This window comes from Podarcis vaucheri, assembly GCF_965113315.1.
Source record: "Podarcis vaucheri genome assembly, chromosome: 5".
NCBI classification, from domain to species: domain Eukaryota; kingdom Metazoa; phylum Chordata; class Lepidosauria; order Squamata; family Lacertidae; genus Podarcis; species Podarcis vaucheri.
Genome location: NC_138763.1, coordinates 102,414,394 through 102,427,517, shown reverse-complemented (window position 1 = coordinate 102,427,517; position 13,124 = coordinate 102,414,394). Strand labels below are relative to the sequence as shown.

Sequence of the window (13,124 nt, the reverse complement as noted above, 5' to 3'; positions counted from 1 at the left end):
TTAAAAGGATCTATTTAACCTAAAGCCCATCTCTTTTCTGGCTTCGCTCGACAGTTGGAATTGGAAACATTTTGGGCTCAGCTGTGGCCTTAACCTGCGTCCCCAACTTTTGATTCTTCCTCATCAAGATGATGCCAAAGAGACTTCTGACTCCAATTAAATAAGTTTGTTGGGAGGATGTGCTGCTCACAACATAAGTTCCTTTATATTGTCAGCTTATTGATCTATCCAGCCCAGCATTGTCTCCTCCGGTGAGCCATGGTCCTCTCACCTTCCGAGCAAAGGACTTCCCAAACCCACTAAAAAACAAAGACTAAACTAAGTAGATGTTGTGGAATGAACCTGAGTCCTCCTGCTTGCTCCCCTGTCACTTAGCTGTGGGCCGATATTCATGTAAACTGCAATATTGTTTGGATATCCCTTTTTGCTGGTGAAGTCTTATCCAAGAATGCTGAATAGATCCCCCCTATCCATGCGTCCTGGCATCAAGAAAGTGATGAATGATGGGATACAAACTGAATCTTAAATAAAATGTAGATAAACCAATAGGCAACATATATTCTGAATACCAGGTACGAGGGACAAATAAGAGGGGATTGGGAGTTGCTTTACATGCTAAATCTGATTAAAGGGAGTGTCTTGCTGTTGATATTTGTAAGCCACTCTGGAAACTGTTTTCTCAGTGTGCATTAAATTATTTTATTATGACTCTAAAGCATGGAGAATCAGTACATTAAATCTCCATTATCAGTGCTTTTATAAAATAATGTCAAGCATGTTGAGTCTATATTGCATTATATTCTGCAGTGCAATTTAGATCCTTAGAATATATATATTTTCTAGATATGAATTCACACAAGCCTATTTCCACAATTTGTGTGTACATGTACAGTTGTGATTCCAAGATGCATGTGGCTCATGCAGGAGATTTGATGTTCCTCAGCAGTTTTAGCTGCTCTTCTTGCCAATTTCCAGTTTTGTCCTTAAATCCTCTTACTGGATTATTAGAAAGCCCACACCTAGGGCTTTTGTAGGCTTTTCCTGGAGCCCAGAAATTCCCAAGCCAAGCTCACCTTGTCAGCAACTACATAATCTCAGGCAAGCTGTTATGTCAGCTTCAACCTTCCCTCAAGAGCCTCTTCCTGATACCTGGGTGTCATGACCTGCCATCACCTGGGGAAGCTGTCAAGACCCACAGAACATCATGCACCTATGCCCACATCCTCTGTCTCTCTGCTCACACAGTACATGTCTCTGATACTGAGTGCCATACCTGGGTGCCATAATTCAGAGGTATCATGACACTGAAACGATCACATCACATGCACAACAAGCGCCGAGTCTACATAAACACGTTCTCACAGTTACAACCACCCTGTATCCCCAGTTGCAACTGCAAGGCCATTGTATAAAAGCTTTGTGCCTCTGTCCTCTCTCTGAAAATAGAGGTGTCCCCTCTTTAAGCAACTCTCCTTTGCTTCCTCTCCTCCACTCCACAGTTATTTTTATTTTAACACGAGCCCCTCCCTACAACTCTCTCTCCCCACCATGTAATGCCTAGGTTGGCTCTCAAGCATCAGGTATCTCTTGTCATTTTCTCTTTCTGTTTACAGCCCTTGTTTACTTTCGCAGGGTTAAATATGAGATAATCCATGGTTGACTTCAGAAGAGGAAAATAATCGGATTGGTAAACAGCTCTCTGAATAATGCCCGTCTTTATAATAGGATTGTAATCGAAAACAAAGGTACTGCCAACATACAGTGGGTATTTTGCTTGTGTGATTTAGAGAATTGCTTGGTCTCTTCATTTCTCTCAAAGCCAGCTCCCAATGTTCCACCTCACTCTCCCAGCATCCTATCAGATGGAAGAAGCCTGAGAAAGAAATCATGTCTATGATGGAGTCAAGAAGTTTTGGGGTTGACTCTCTTCTCAGTGGCTCCCACTGAAGTTCTGGGGAACAAAAACCAAGAAAACAAGCTGCCACTGAAGTGGAAAGGAGCCCAGAACACTGGGATCACCAGGGGCATTTTTGCCCATATAATTGGCTGCTGTTATTTGTTTCTATGGGGGAAAGGACAATGTTGCATTAAGGATAAGGGGCAGAGCCATACCATAATGTGCAGCCAACACACAGTTAAAGCACATGGCTTCCCCAGAGAATACTGGGAGCTGGAGTTTCTTTCTCACAGCTATAATCCCCAGTACCTTTAACAAACTACAGTTCCCAGTATTCTTTGGGAGAGGTCATGTGTGTTGAATGTGCTTTAAATTTGTGATGTGGATTATTATAAGGTTTTAGGTGGAACAAATCTGCCCACTGCCAGACACTGAGTAGATTGGGCCCTGCAAAGGATTGTATGTGGGAAGAAATATTGTCTATCCTCCCCTCCCCCTCTCCTTCCTGAAGATAGCTACGCTTCGCCTGCAAACTGGAAGCTCTGTTTTGGGAAGGAGAAAAAGAAAGGGGGAAATGCAGAACTTTGCTTCTTCCCCCACTTCCCATGGCAAATGCTGCTTTCATGCTCCTCCACAGGGCACAGTGTGTTTGGCTTTTGGAAGCAAAGCACTGAGGCCCAAGAGTCACCCTGCCACTCGATGACCTGTGAATTGGGGAATGGGGAGGAGAAACAGAGGGAGAGAAGCCAGGCAGGAGGACTAGGAAAGGGTTAAAACTCTCCCACCTGACAACCTTCAGCAAATAGTCTACAGTATATATACCAATCTCTTCTGACACTTCCCAAAGGATGCAAGCAAACAGTAATCATTTTGGAATTACATCTTTATATATTGTGGGTTATTAATGGTTTGTTTCCTTTCTGCTGTAATAAGTCCTTTTGTTATTGTGCATCACAATTAATAATAAAAAGTTTAAATTAATAAATGTTTGCAAGTGCTTGGCTAATTAAGTCAAAATGGTGCTAAATGCTATTCATTATCGGAAAAGCTAACACAGAGGAATAGCTCATTTAGAAGCTGTGAGCTTCTGCATGCTGTGCTTTCGTAAGAAGGTGAGGGGAGCCCTGCTGACTCAGACCCAAGGTCCATCTGGTCCATCATTCTGGTCACATAGTGACCGAGCAGGACCTGAGGGCAGCAGCATTCTCCTTGCTTGTGACTTCCAGGAAGTGGCGCCTCTGACAATGGAGACAGAACATAGCCATCATGTACAGTAGGCCACTGATGAGCTGCTTCTCTGTGAATTGGTCTGATCCCCTTTAGAGCCATCTGAGTTGGCATATGTCACCATTTCCACGGCAGTGAATTCCATCATTAGTTAGTCTGTTGATGGGCATCATCCTTCAACAGGCCGTGAACTAGCTATGCTGTGAAGAAGATGGAGCAAGCTTGTCTTCTCCTGATCTGGAGAGTAGGACCCAAACCAATGGGATCAAGTTACAAGAAAGGAGATTCAGACTAAACATCTGGAAGGAGACCTTTCTGAGAGCAAGAGCTCTTTGACAGTGGGACATTCTCCCTCGGGAGGTGGTGGACTCTCCTTCCTTGGAGGGTTTTCAGCAGAGCTTGGATGGCCACCTGGCATAGATGCTTTAGCTGAGATTCCTGCATTGCAGGGCGTTGGACTAGATGAGTTTCAACTCTAGAATTATATGATTCTATGATTAATACTTCCTTTCATCTGTCCTCCCGAGTCTTCTAACATTGAGCTTCAATGTTTTGTAGAATTTAACACCTCTGTCAGGTCCCATCTTACATGACTTTTCTCTGAAAAGCCCCAAATACCCACAAAGGAGTTGCACGATCATTTTGGTTGTCCTTTTCTGAACCTCTCCCAGATTTGCAGTATTAGCTATCTGATTATTTATTAAATTTGTATACCACCCTTCATCCAAAGATCCCAGGGCAATATAGTGCAAAACCTTTTTTAAAACAGCAACAGCAAAACAGGGAGTGGCACTTGAAAACACATGTTTTTGGGGGACAATTCTCACGCTATATTGTTAGGGATACACCTAAGATTATTTCTTATGATTAGCAAGGAAGCAAATAAATAAATAAATAACCCATCAGTTTGGGGAAAAGCCTGTTTCACTACACAATCCTCTCATTTAGCATTACTAGTAAGATAAATAAGTAGTATACAGCCAATCAATGGAAATGACTATACAGTTAAGGCTACAAGAGAATGAACTTACTGTCTATAGCTCAGTTGGTTAGAGCATTGGTGCTGACAACATAAAGGTTGCAGGCTAGATCTCTGTATGGGGCAGCTGCATACAGTGGTACCTCGGGTTACATATGCTTCAGGTTACAGATTTAGCTAATCCAGAAATAGTACCTTGGGTTAAGAACTTTGCTTCAGGATGAGAACAGAAATCGTGCTCCGGCGGCGCAGTGGCAGCAGGAGGCCCCATTAGCTAAAGTGGTGCTTCAGGTTAAGAACACTTTCAGGTTAAGAACAGACCTCGAGAACGAATTAAGTTCTTAACCCGAGGCACCACTGTATTCGTGCATTGCAAGGGGTTGGACTAGATGATCCCCAGGGCCCCTTCCAATTCTACGATTCTATGATTCTATGAGTACAAAGCTTGAAATAACATTGTTGGCAACAGATGGCAACCTGGCTTACAATCCCAGTGAAGGATTTTAAAAAATATATAAATAATCATAACTTTAGAATAAATTTCTTATGCTCCAGCTACCAAGTTTTAAATTGAACATTTTTGCTCAAATTGTAAACCATTTCCCCCTGAACCAAAGTTTTCTATGAAAACTAATTTTCTGATTGCTGACAGCTGTACTTCTGGCACCAAAGCAACCTGTCATGAACTGCAAAATCTTCCACTCGGCTCTCACTCCATACCTGTTCAGTGTTAATTACTTTGCCCTTCTTACTCTGACTTCTTTCTGCTTAGGAAAATGGTCTGCTACTTTACCCAAGTACAGTGATTAATTCTAAACTCTATCACTTGCATAAAGATATATTGATTTTCCATTCTGTCTGCTTTATGAGGCATAAAGTTGAATCTCTTTTGTACAACTTGCATTTATATTGCATCATTTCTAACACAATCTGAAACCAATTGGCTTTATTGTAATATGCAGCAGTGCAAAGAATTAATGCTTGCTTCTAATGTAGTCAGCACAACCTTCAAAAGATGCCTCTTTTCACTGCTGGCTACCTTTGTTGGTGCATTAGCAATAATAAAGGACAGAGCTTCTTAAACAGCTAGTTTCACTTCCCTGAAAAGTGACATTGCAAGTTTGGAACTTTTATCTGCAAATGCAAATGTGCATTTTTAAAATTATTATTTTACTTCCCCCACACCACACCACCACCAAAGACCAGATTTTTAGAATTTGTATTTTGTATATTGTTACAAAAGTTGGGCACTGCCCCCACACTCCGCTGAGGGGGACCAAGATTACAGGAGGTTGCAGGTGCTCATCCAGGGTTTTTGCTCCTTTGGAGAATTGAAGACACAGTGGAGACTGTCGTAGCTTTACGAAATATGATTTATTCACCAATTTGCGCCTTCAGTCTGCATGGAGGGAGTCCTGATCTTACAGAATGGTCATCTCAAGAGGGGCTTGTTCCCCACAGCTGTGGGGAACAAGCCCCTCTTGAGATGACCATTCTGTAAGATCAGGACTCCCTCCATGCAGACTCCAAAGTAGGAGACTCCACCACACTCCTTGGCAGCAAATTCCACTGTCGAACAGCTCTTACTGTCAGGAAGTTCTTCCTAATGTTTAGGTGGAATCTTCTTTCTTGTAGTTTGGATCCATTGCTCCATGTCCGCTTCTCCGGAGCAGCAGAAAACAACCTTTCTCCCTCCTCTATGTGACATCCTTTTATATATTTGAACATGGCTATCATATCACCCCTTAACCTCCTCTTCTCCAGGCTAAACATGCCCAGCTCCCTTAGCCGTTCCTCATAAGGCATCGTTTCCAGGCCTTTGACCATTTTGGTTGCCCTCCTCTGGACACGTTCCAGTTTGTCAGTGTCCTTCTTGAACTGTGGTGCCCAGAACTGGACACAGTACTCCAGGTGAGGTCTGACCAGAGCAGAATACAGTGGCACTATTACTTCCCTTGATCTAGATGCTATACTCCTATTGATGCATCCCAGAATTGCATTGGCTTTTTTAGCTGCCGCGTCACACTGTTGGCTCATGTCAAGTTTGTGGTCAACCAAGACTCCTAGATCCTTTTCACATGTACTGCTCTCAAGCCAGGTGTCCCCCATCTTGTATTTGTGCCTCTCATTTTTTTTGCCCAAGTGCAATACTTTACATTTCTCCCTGTTAAAATTCATCTTGTTTGTTTTGGCCCAGTTCTCTAATTTGTCAAGGTCGTTTTGAAGTGTGATCCTGTCCTCTGGGGTGTTAGCCACCCCTCCCAGTTTGGTGTCATCTGCAAATTTGATCAGGATGCCCTTGAGTCCATCATCCAAGTCGTTGATAAAGATGTTGAATAAGACCGGGCCCAAGACAGAACCCTGTGGCACCCCACTAGTCACTCTTCTCCAGGATGAAGAGGAACCATTGATGAGCACCCTTTGGGTTCGGTCAGTCAGCCAGTTACAAATCCACTGAGTGGTAGCATAGTCAAGACCACATTTTACCAGCTTCTTTACAAGAATATCATGGGGCACCTTGTCAAATGCCTTGCTGAAATCAAGGTAGGCTACATCCACTGCGTTCCCTTCATCTACCAGGCTTGTAATTCTGTCAAAAAACGAGATCAGGTTAGTCTGACACGACTTATTTTTCAGAAATCCATGCTGACTATTGGTGATCACAGCATTCCTTTCTAGGTGCTCACAGACTGTTTGCTTAATGATCTGCTCCAGAATCTTCCCTGGTATTGATGTCAGACTGACTGGGCGGTAATTATTTGGGTCCTCTCTTTTCCCCTTTTTATAAAGACATTGAACAACAATGGTTCCAGGAGAGAGCCCTGTAGCACTCCGTGTGGCCCTTTCTTCCCAGGATGATGAGGAACCAAGGCACCCACCTAGCCCTGCCCCTGCTGACCCCCTGCTCCAGCTCTGTCTTGGCAAACTGCAATGATGCCAGGGGCAGGGGGAGGGCAGTTCTGTGCCTCTGCCCTCACCGCACTGCAGTCACAGTCAGGGGAACAAAATGGATGTCAAGTAGCATTGGAACTGCAAATATTTGGCGGGCTACGAATTCCTGTTGCTAATTTTTGGCGATTTTTCTGTGTGCTAAATGTCCTATTTCCGAAGTGAGTATTGAATATTCAATGCAGCCCTGCCATCTGTTAGATCATACAAAGCGCATAGAAATGTATAGCACAACCTTCTCCTTCAGGAGTAAGATGTCCACTCCAGGCTGGTGAACACTTAGAGGAATCCCTTATGTGGAGATACTTGCCCAGTTCCTATGTTATTCTGGCAGCATGTGACTGCTATTGAGACCTCGACCCATCTTGTGTGTCCCAACCCATCAATGAATACCATAAATTCATGCTATCCAATCTGAGAGTCCTGTGAGGGAAGTGTTACGGAAAAATCTAGGTGTGAGGCTGCTCAGTCACCAGACTTTTAAAACTTTCCCACCATATCCCAGAATACAGTTCGTATAGCATCATTGCTACATGATTGCTACATCACTGACATGTCACAAAAGGGGAGGGGTAGACAGGGGTTACACTATTTCAACCTTGGCAAACGTGTCCAGACAAGTCCTTGGTAAAAGATTAACATAAGTAGACATGGCAGGGCAAGACTCAGGTACAAGATTAGCATAGACAAATATGTCTTAAGTACCCACCACCCAAAAGTACAATAGAACTTCCTTTGCATGTCTGGAGCCTGAGGAAAGTCAGGTGATAAGATTTGGCTTCCCTTGGCTAACAATGAGCCCAGCAATTGTCACCTCTGGGCACTCCCTGGAGTCCCTTTTCAAGGGGAAAATAGCTTTGGAATGGAGGAAACTGGCAAAGGAGTTGATTTTATATTATTTTTTAAGCTAGGTAACTTCCCTGAGCTGTCAAGTTGAAAGGATACATTCAGGCATAATATTTGTAACATTTAACTTTAAAGATGTGCCCCACCCCCCATAATTTCTGTAACAGAAGTAATGGAGAAATTATATGTAAAGGTTCATCCCGTGTTTCTGTTTATAGGGAATGCCTTAGTGAATCTAATTCACGTCTGCGTGTCTTGTTATGTATATCACAAGCTGTTTGAAACTACCAGCGCTGTAGGTGGCTTTCAAAACTAATAGTATCTGTTAGGAGTGCTACATCATTAGTCATCTTGCATGTGCTGAGCTCTGGGACACATTCCAGGTCTATTTTGTTGGAAATAAATTTGCAAGTCATCTTTCCCATTCAGCTCTCTCTCTCTCTCTCTCTCTCTCTCTCTCTCTCTCTCTGACATAGAAAGTAATGTGCATTAGGTTTGACTTAGCAAAAGCTCTACTTAGATTTCACGGCAATATGACAATAGCATCAGCTTCTCCCCCATTTGTTTCTGACGGAAATATTGCTGCAAAGAGAATTTGTCTAAGTGCAGATAATCCAAATGTAAATTTCAAAATGCTTTTCTCTCTGTAGCTTTAGAGTCAATCCAATTTATGCACTATTGAGTCATGAATATTTTCCATAACCGGCATGTTAATAGGCTGTGGCATGTTGTTTTCTGTTATGTCCTGGTTTTATACATATATTAGGGGTTGGTACTGATTTTGTGGGCACTCCAAATCACAAGGCAAATTGGGATGAATCAGGGAAGGTTCTCATGTTTCCAGGTCAGATTGTGTCATTCAAAAGTTGTCTCAAGGCTGATCAGGGACTTTTTCAGTTTCTGAGTGCCTCTGTGCCTTTGCCTGTGAAAAAACACATCCCCCAACCATGGAGAGAGGCCAGTTTGGTTGGGGAAGAACCCAGAAGCTGAGATCTAGCTTTCAGTCACAGTGAATGATTTCCCCTCCACTCCAATCACAGTGATTTGGGGAGAAAGATCAAAAATGGTGTACATTTTTCACATGGATCTATGCCTTCATCTTTGCAAGTTAATGGAGAGATCATCACTGTATGCGCAGAGGTCTGTGGGGGTGGGGCATAGGCCAACTCTCACCAACAGGATTTGGGGTTGGAGGGGTGGCTTTTCCCCACTTCAGTCTTTCCTGGGGATCTCCCCCATCACACTACCCTTCTAGGACTTCTATAGTACCTGGGACTCTTGGGTGTACCTGCAGCCCCACTGGGTCTACTCACAGCTGCGACCTCCTCCCACCACATGACATGTGTGCCACCCCCACCCCCCCGAAATTGGGCGGTACCCAGTGCCTATGCCTCCCCCAGCCTGGTGCTGGTCAAATGTTTTGGACCACAACTCCCATCATTCCTGACTACTGGCTATGCTAGCTAGGGGTAATGGGAGTTATAGTTCAAAATACCAGGCCTGTGATTTTAAACTGCCCTTAACATACCCCAAAGAAGGTTAGCTTAGCCCAAAAAACAGTTGGGCTTTCTGTTAAAATAATTTTTGATATCCCCTTGCTGGACTTTTTCTATGGTGGTTTGGTGGTTGTGTTGGGAAGCAGGGCAGCAGAGCAAAGCTGGTGGGAGCAGAGGCCTAACCTTGGCTGCCTGCAAACTCTTTTGCATCTGTCCAGATGTGCCATAAACACCTTCTACCTGTGACAGGCTGAGATATCTTGCATGCATTTTTAAAGCAAAGATTATGTAATTCTATTACCTTCTAGAGGAGCATCTTGTTTTCATTTCGCTTCTTTTTTCTGCTTCTTTTTTGAACATGGGACATAGCAGGAGGTAATCAGGTGCTACGTCTCATCCAGGTTTCACATTTCCATGTTTGTCAGTTCAAAATGCCACACTGAAATATTTAAGGCTCAACTTAGCAATGTTAAGCTCTGAAAAGAAAAGAAAAATCTGACTCTCCAGTTTCTTTCAATGCATGGTGATTTTTTTGTAGTGATGTCTATTATAACTTCCTGACAGTAAGAGCTGTTCGACAGTGGAATTTGCTGCCAAGGAGTGTGGTGGAGTCTCCTTCTTTGGAGGTCTTTAAGCAGAGGCTTGACAACCATATGTCAGGAGTGCTCTGATGGTGTTTCCTGCTTGGCAGGGGGTTGGACTCGATGGCCCTGGTGGTCTCTTCCAGCTCTATGATTCTATGATTCTATGATAAAGTATAGAAAATGCAGTTTTTTAAATTTTGTAGGGGGAAGGTCCCATCACGCCTACAACTCATACTCTCAAAAATAAAATGTGCCTTTTGAGACAAGACAGCTGGCTCCCGGGAAGAGTTCTTGGGGCTCCTTCGCCCAAACTGTTCATCTGGCATTAACTTAGTTATCATTCAGTCCCAGATATTTGCCCAGGCATTTGGCGGCAATTGACTGAAACATGCTGGCATGTGCTCCTTTGCTGTGCTAGCATGGTGTTTGTTGTATTTTGCTCATGATGGTGGTGGTGGCGCAGGTTAAATGTTTTATGCTAGACACTGTACCAAAATCAAAAGCCCATTAAAAGCACTGCTTGCTTGAAAGCTTGCAATCCAGTGAAACATGACATACAAGAAACAGGAACGGGGAGAGAGGTGGGCACTTGCCCAGGGCAGAGGGGCAGCTTTTCCCATTGCCAGGTTTGAGTTGGCCTTTGGCACAGCGCCACCTACAGGCCTCTGCCAACCCTGGCCTGCCCCCCCCCCAGCATGGCCGCTAGCCATTGCCACCTGGGGCCAGTGAAAGCACGACAGCTGGCAGTCTCTCCCCTCTGACAGCCCTGCTTTTGTGTGGCAGTGTGCGATCCAAGTAGTTGGCATTGGGCATTGTACTTCCACCCCCTTGAAACATGGGTACATTGTACATCAGTTTCTGCTGTTTTCAACCGGAGACTCTCATAATTTTGATCAAAGTACCTTGAGTTATATATCCAGTGCATATGTCAGTCACTGTGAGTGCCAGATTTAAGAAGATCAAGCCTATCCATTCTTAAGGAAATCAGCCCTGAGTGCTCACTGGAAGGACAGATCCTGAAGCTGAGGCTCCAATACTTTGGCTACCTCATGAGAAGAGAAGACTCCCTGGAAAAGACCCTGATGTTGGGAAAGATGGAGGGCACAAGGAGAAGGGGATGACAGAGGACAAGATGGTTAGACAGTGTTCTCAAAGCTACTAACATGCATTTGACCAAACTGCGGGAGGCAGTGGAAGGCAGCAGTGCCTGGCGTGCTCTGGTCCATGGGGTCATAAAGAGTCAGACACGACTAAACGAGTAAACAACAACAAAAAACAAGCTATAGCTTAGGGCTCCACTCTCTTGGGGGTCCCCAAAAATTTAAAGGAAAAAAACCCTGGATGTACATTTCCAAAATATAAGATAAAAAACAAATAAAATAAGACCTACAAAACAGCAACAGTGTTTTGTGTTGTGTAGGCTCCTACGATGCAAGTCATATGGGCCCCGCCTGCTAGCCTCCTCCCTCAAATATTACTGGTTTGCTCATTTCCATATAGCATATATTCAACACAAAAAACAGCGGCACTTTGTTGTTGACAAAGGACAGCTGGACATATAAAGGGCCCCATTACCTTCAGTAGCTTAGGGCTTCATCAAACCTAAATGCGGCCCTGGTCACTGTAGTATTTACTTACACTCAGGAACAACACTGTGATCCCTATTTGTTAATAAACCTTTTGTATTTGGCCTGACCTGCCATCACGCTTTCTATTCCATTTCTAGGTTAATAAAAAATAAAAGGTTGAGTGGTCGACAACAACTACTTGAGCAGAATGACTGGAGGTGGCATTGAGAAAGATCAGGCTTTGTTCGTCTGGCAAGCGCGTCTTCTTCCTTAAGAGGGCCATTACGAAAGGGAGCACATTTTGATCCTCTTTTAGAAACCAGCTGCAAATTGGAGAGCAGAAAATGCACATACCTGCTATCGCTTCTTGAAGCAAGGGGGGGGCTTTTTCTTACCCTCTTTCTCTATGTCACATTGTGAGGTGGTAAACAGCAAAGCCCGTTGCCACAGCAACTGAGCCATGGTCAATGAAAAGCTTTCATTCCTGTTCTAAGGAAGTAGCAATTATGGTCTTCAGGTAACGGCAAGTGAGGAGCTCATTATAGGCAGCCCTTTTGCATTTCGCTTGAAGGGTGCAGCACGAAGCCACAAAACTAAATACAAATCTTTGTTTCCACTTGGAGATAGGAAAATAAGCCCCACTTTCCATAATGTGAGAAAAGGAGAAAGGAAATGACAGGTTTTGACAAAAGAATCGATGGTTCTAACATCCCGTTCAAATTAGGTTCCTTTTCAAAGGGAAAGGATTTCTCCCTCTCTTCAGCTTTTGCAGGGCTGCAGCCAGGATGCAGGTCTGGGCTGGCAGAAGGTGTTTTGCTGCCTGAGGCAGAGGTCAGGATGACACCCCCTCTCATTTCCAGACTGAAGAGGGGACACTGAGGGAAGGCAGGCTCCGTCCTCACAGCACCCTGCTGTTGTTCTCCGCCACTTGATGCAGCCACTTCAAGTTGCCTCGTATTATGGCAGGCCCTGACACAGGATGAGGCCTTTTAACTAGCCTGTTCTATAGATAACAGTAGCAAAATTCAAGCAGTGAATGGGGGATTTTAGAGTGAATAAAAAAGTATCGGTCAATACAGCAGTCACAACAACCACACAAAAACCAGTAATGGGTGACACCCTCCCACCTTGATTTCAAAGATGCTGGGTCTTCTGAAGCTGCCTTCAGTCTGCAGCTCCTGGCCACTTCTCCTGAGGGAACGCAACCCTTGGCGTGGGGGAAAGAGACTCCCTTTCCCTCGTGCAGGCGCCAATCATCCTCAGTAAGATGTCCAGGGCCAGAGTAACTTAGAAGGTACCTTGGCTACCCTTTCAGATTGTCCCTCTTTTTCCTAAAACCTGGCAGAGGACTCTGCTTAGCTTATCATGGATCTCTCAACTGGGTTGAGTTTCCAGTATTTCTTTTTTCTTTCCAAAGGAAGCAGTTTGTATTCAAAGCCCTGGAAGAAGCACTTTTAATACAAACCGCTTTCTGCAAAATGCTCCGGTGTTAGGAGCCTTTCCCCCTCTGCAGAGACTTCAAAGGGGCTCCCTGTAGCTACGGATGAGCTGCTAAGCCTCTTTGAAGATGTGTTCCCA

At 44.1% G+C, this 13,124-nt stretch overlaps 1 long non-coding RNA gene across 2 annotated transcripts; it reads right to left on the bottom strand.

The window, feature by feature from the left end:
- Positions 1–1,698: 1,698 nt before the first annotated feature.
- On the bottom strand, positions 1,699–11,957 carry LOC309532733. Of its 2 annotated transcripts, none has more exons than XR_014219987.1 (3): positions 11,901–11,957; positions 9,696–9,833; positions 1,699–1,873 (listed from the first exon to the last, which is right to left on the bottom strand). It is a non-coding gene; the product is annotated as an uncharacterized lncRNA (long non-coding RNA). The 2 variants fall into 2 exon arrangements; XR_014219988.1 differs by having other exon boundaries at positions 9,696–9,870; positions 11,901–11,942.
- Between the last annotated feature and the right edge of the window lie 1,167 nt (positions 11,958–13,124).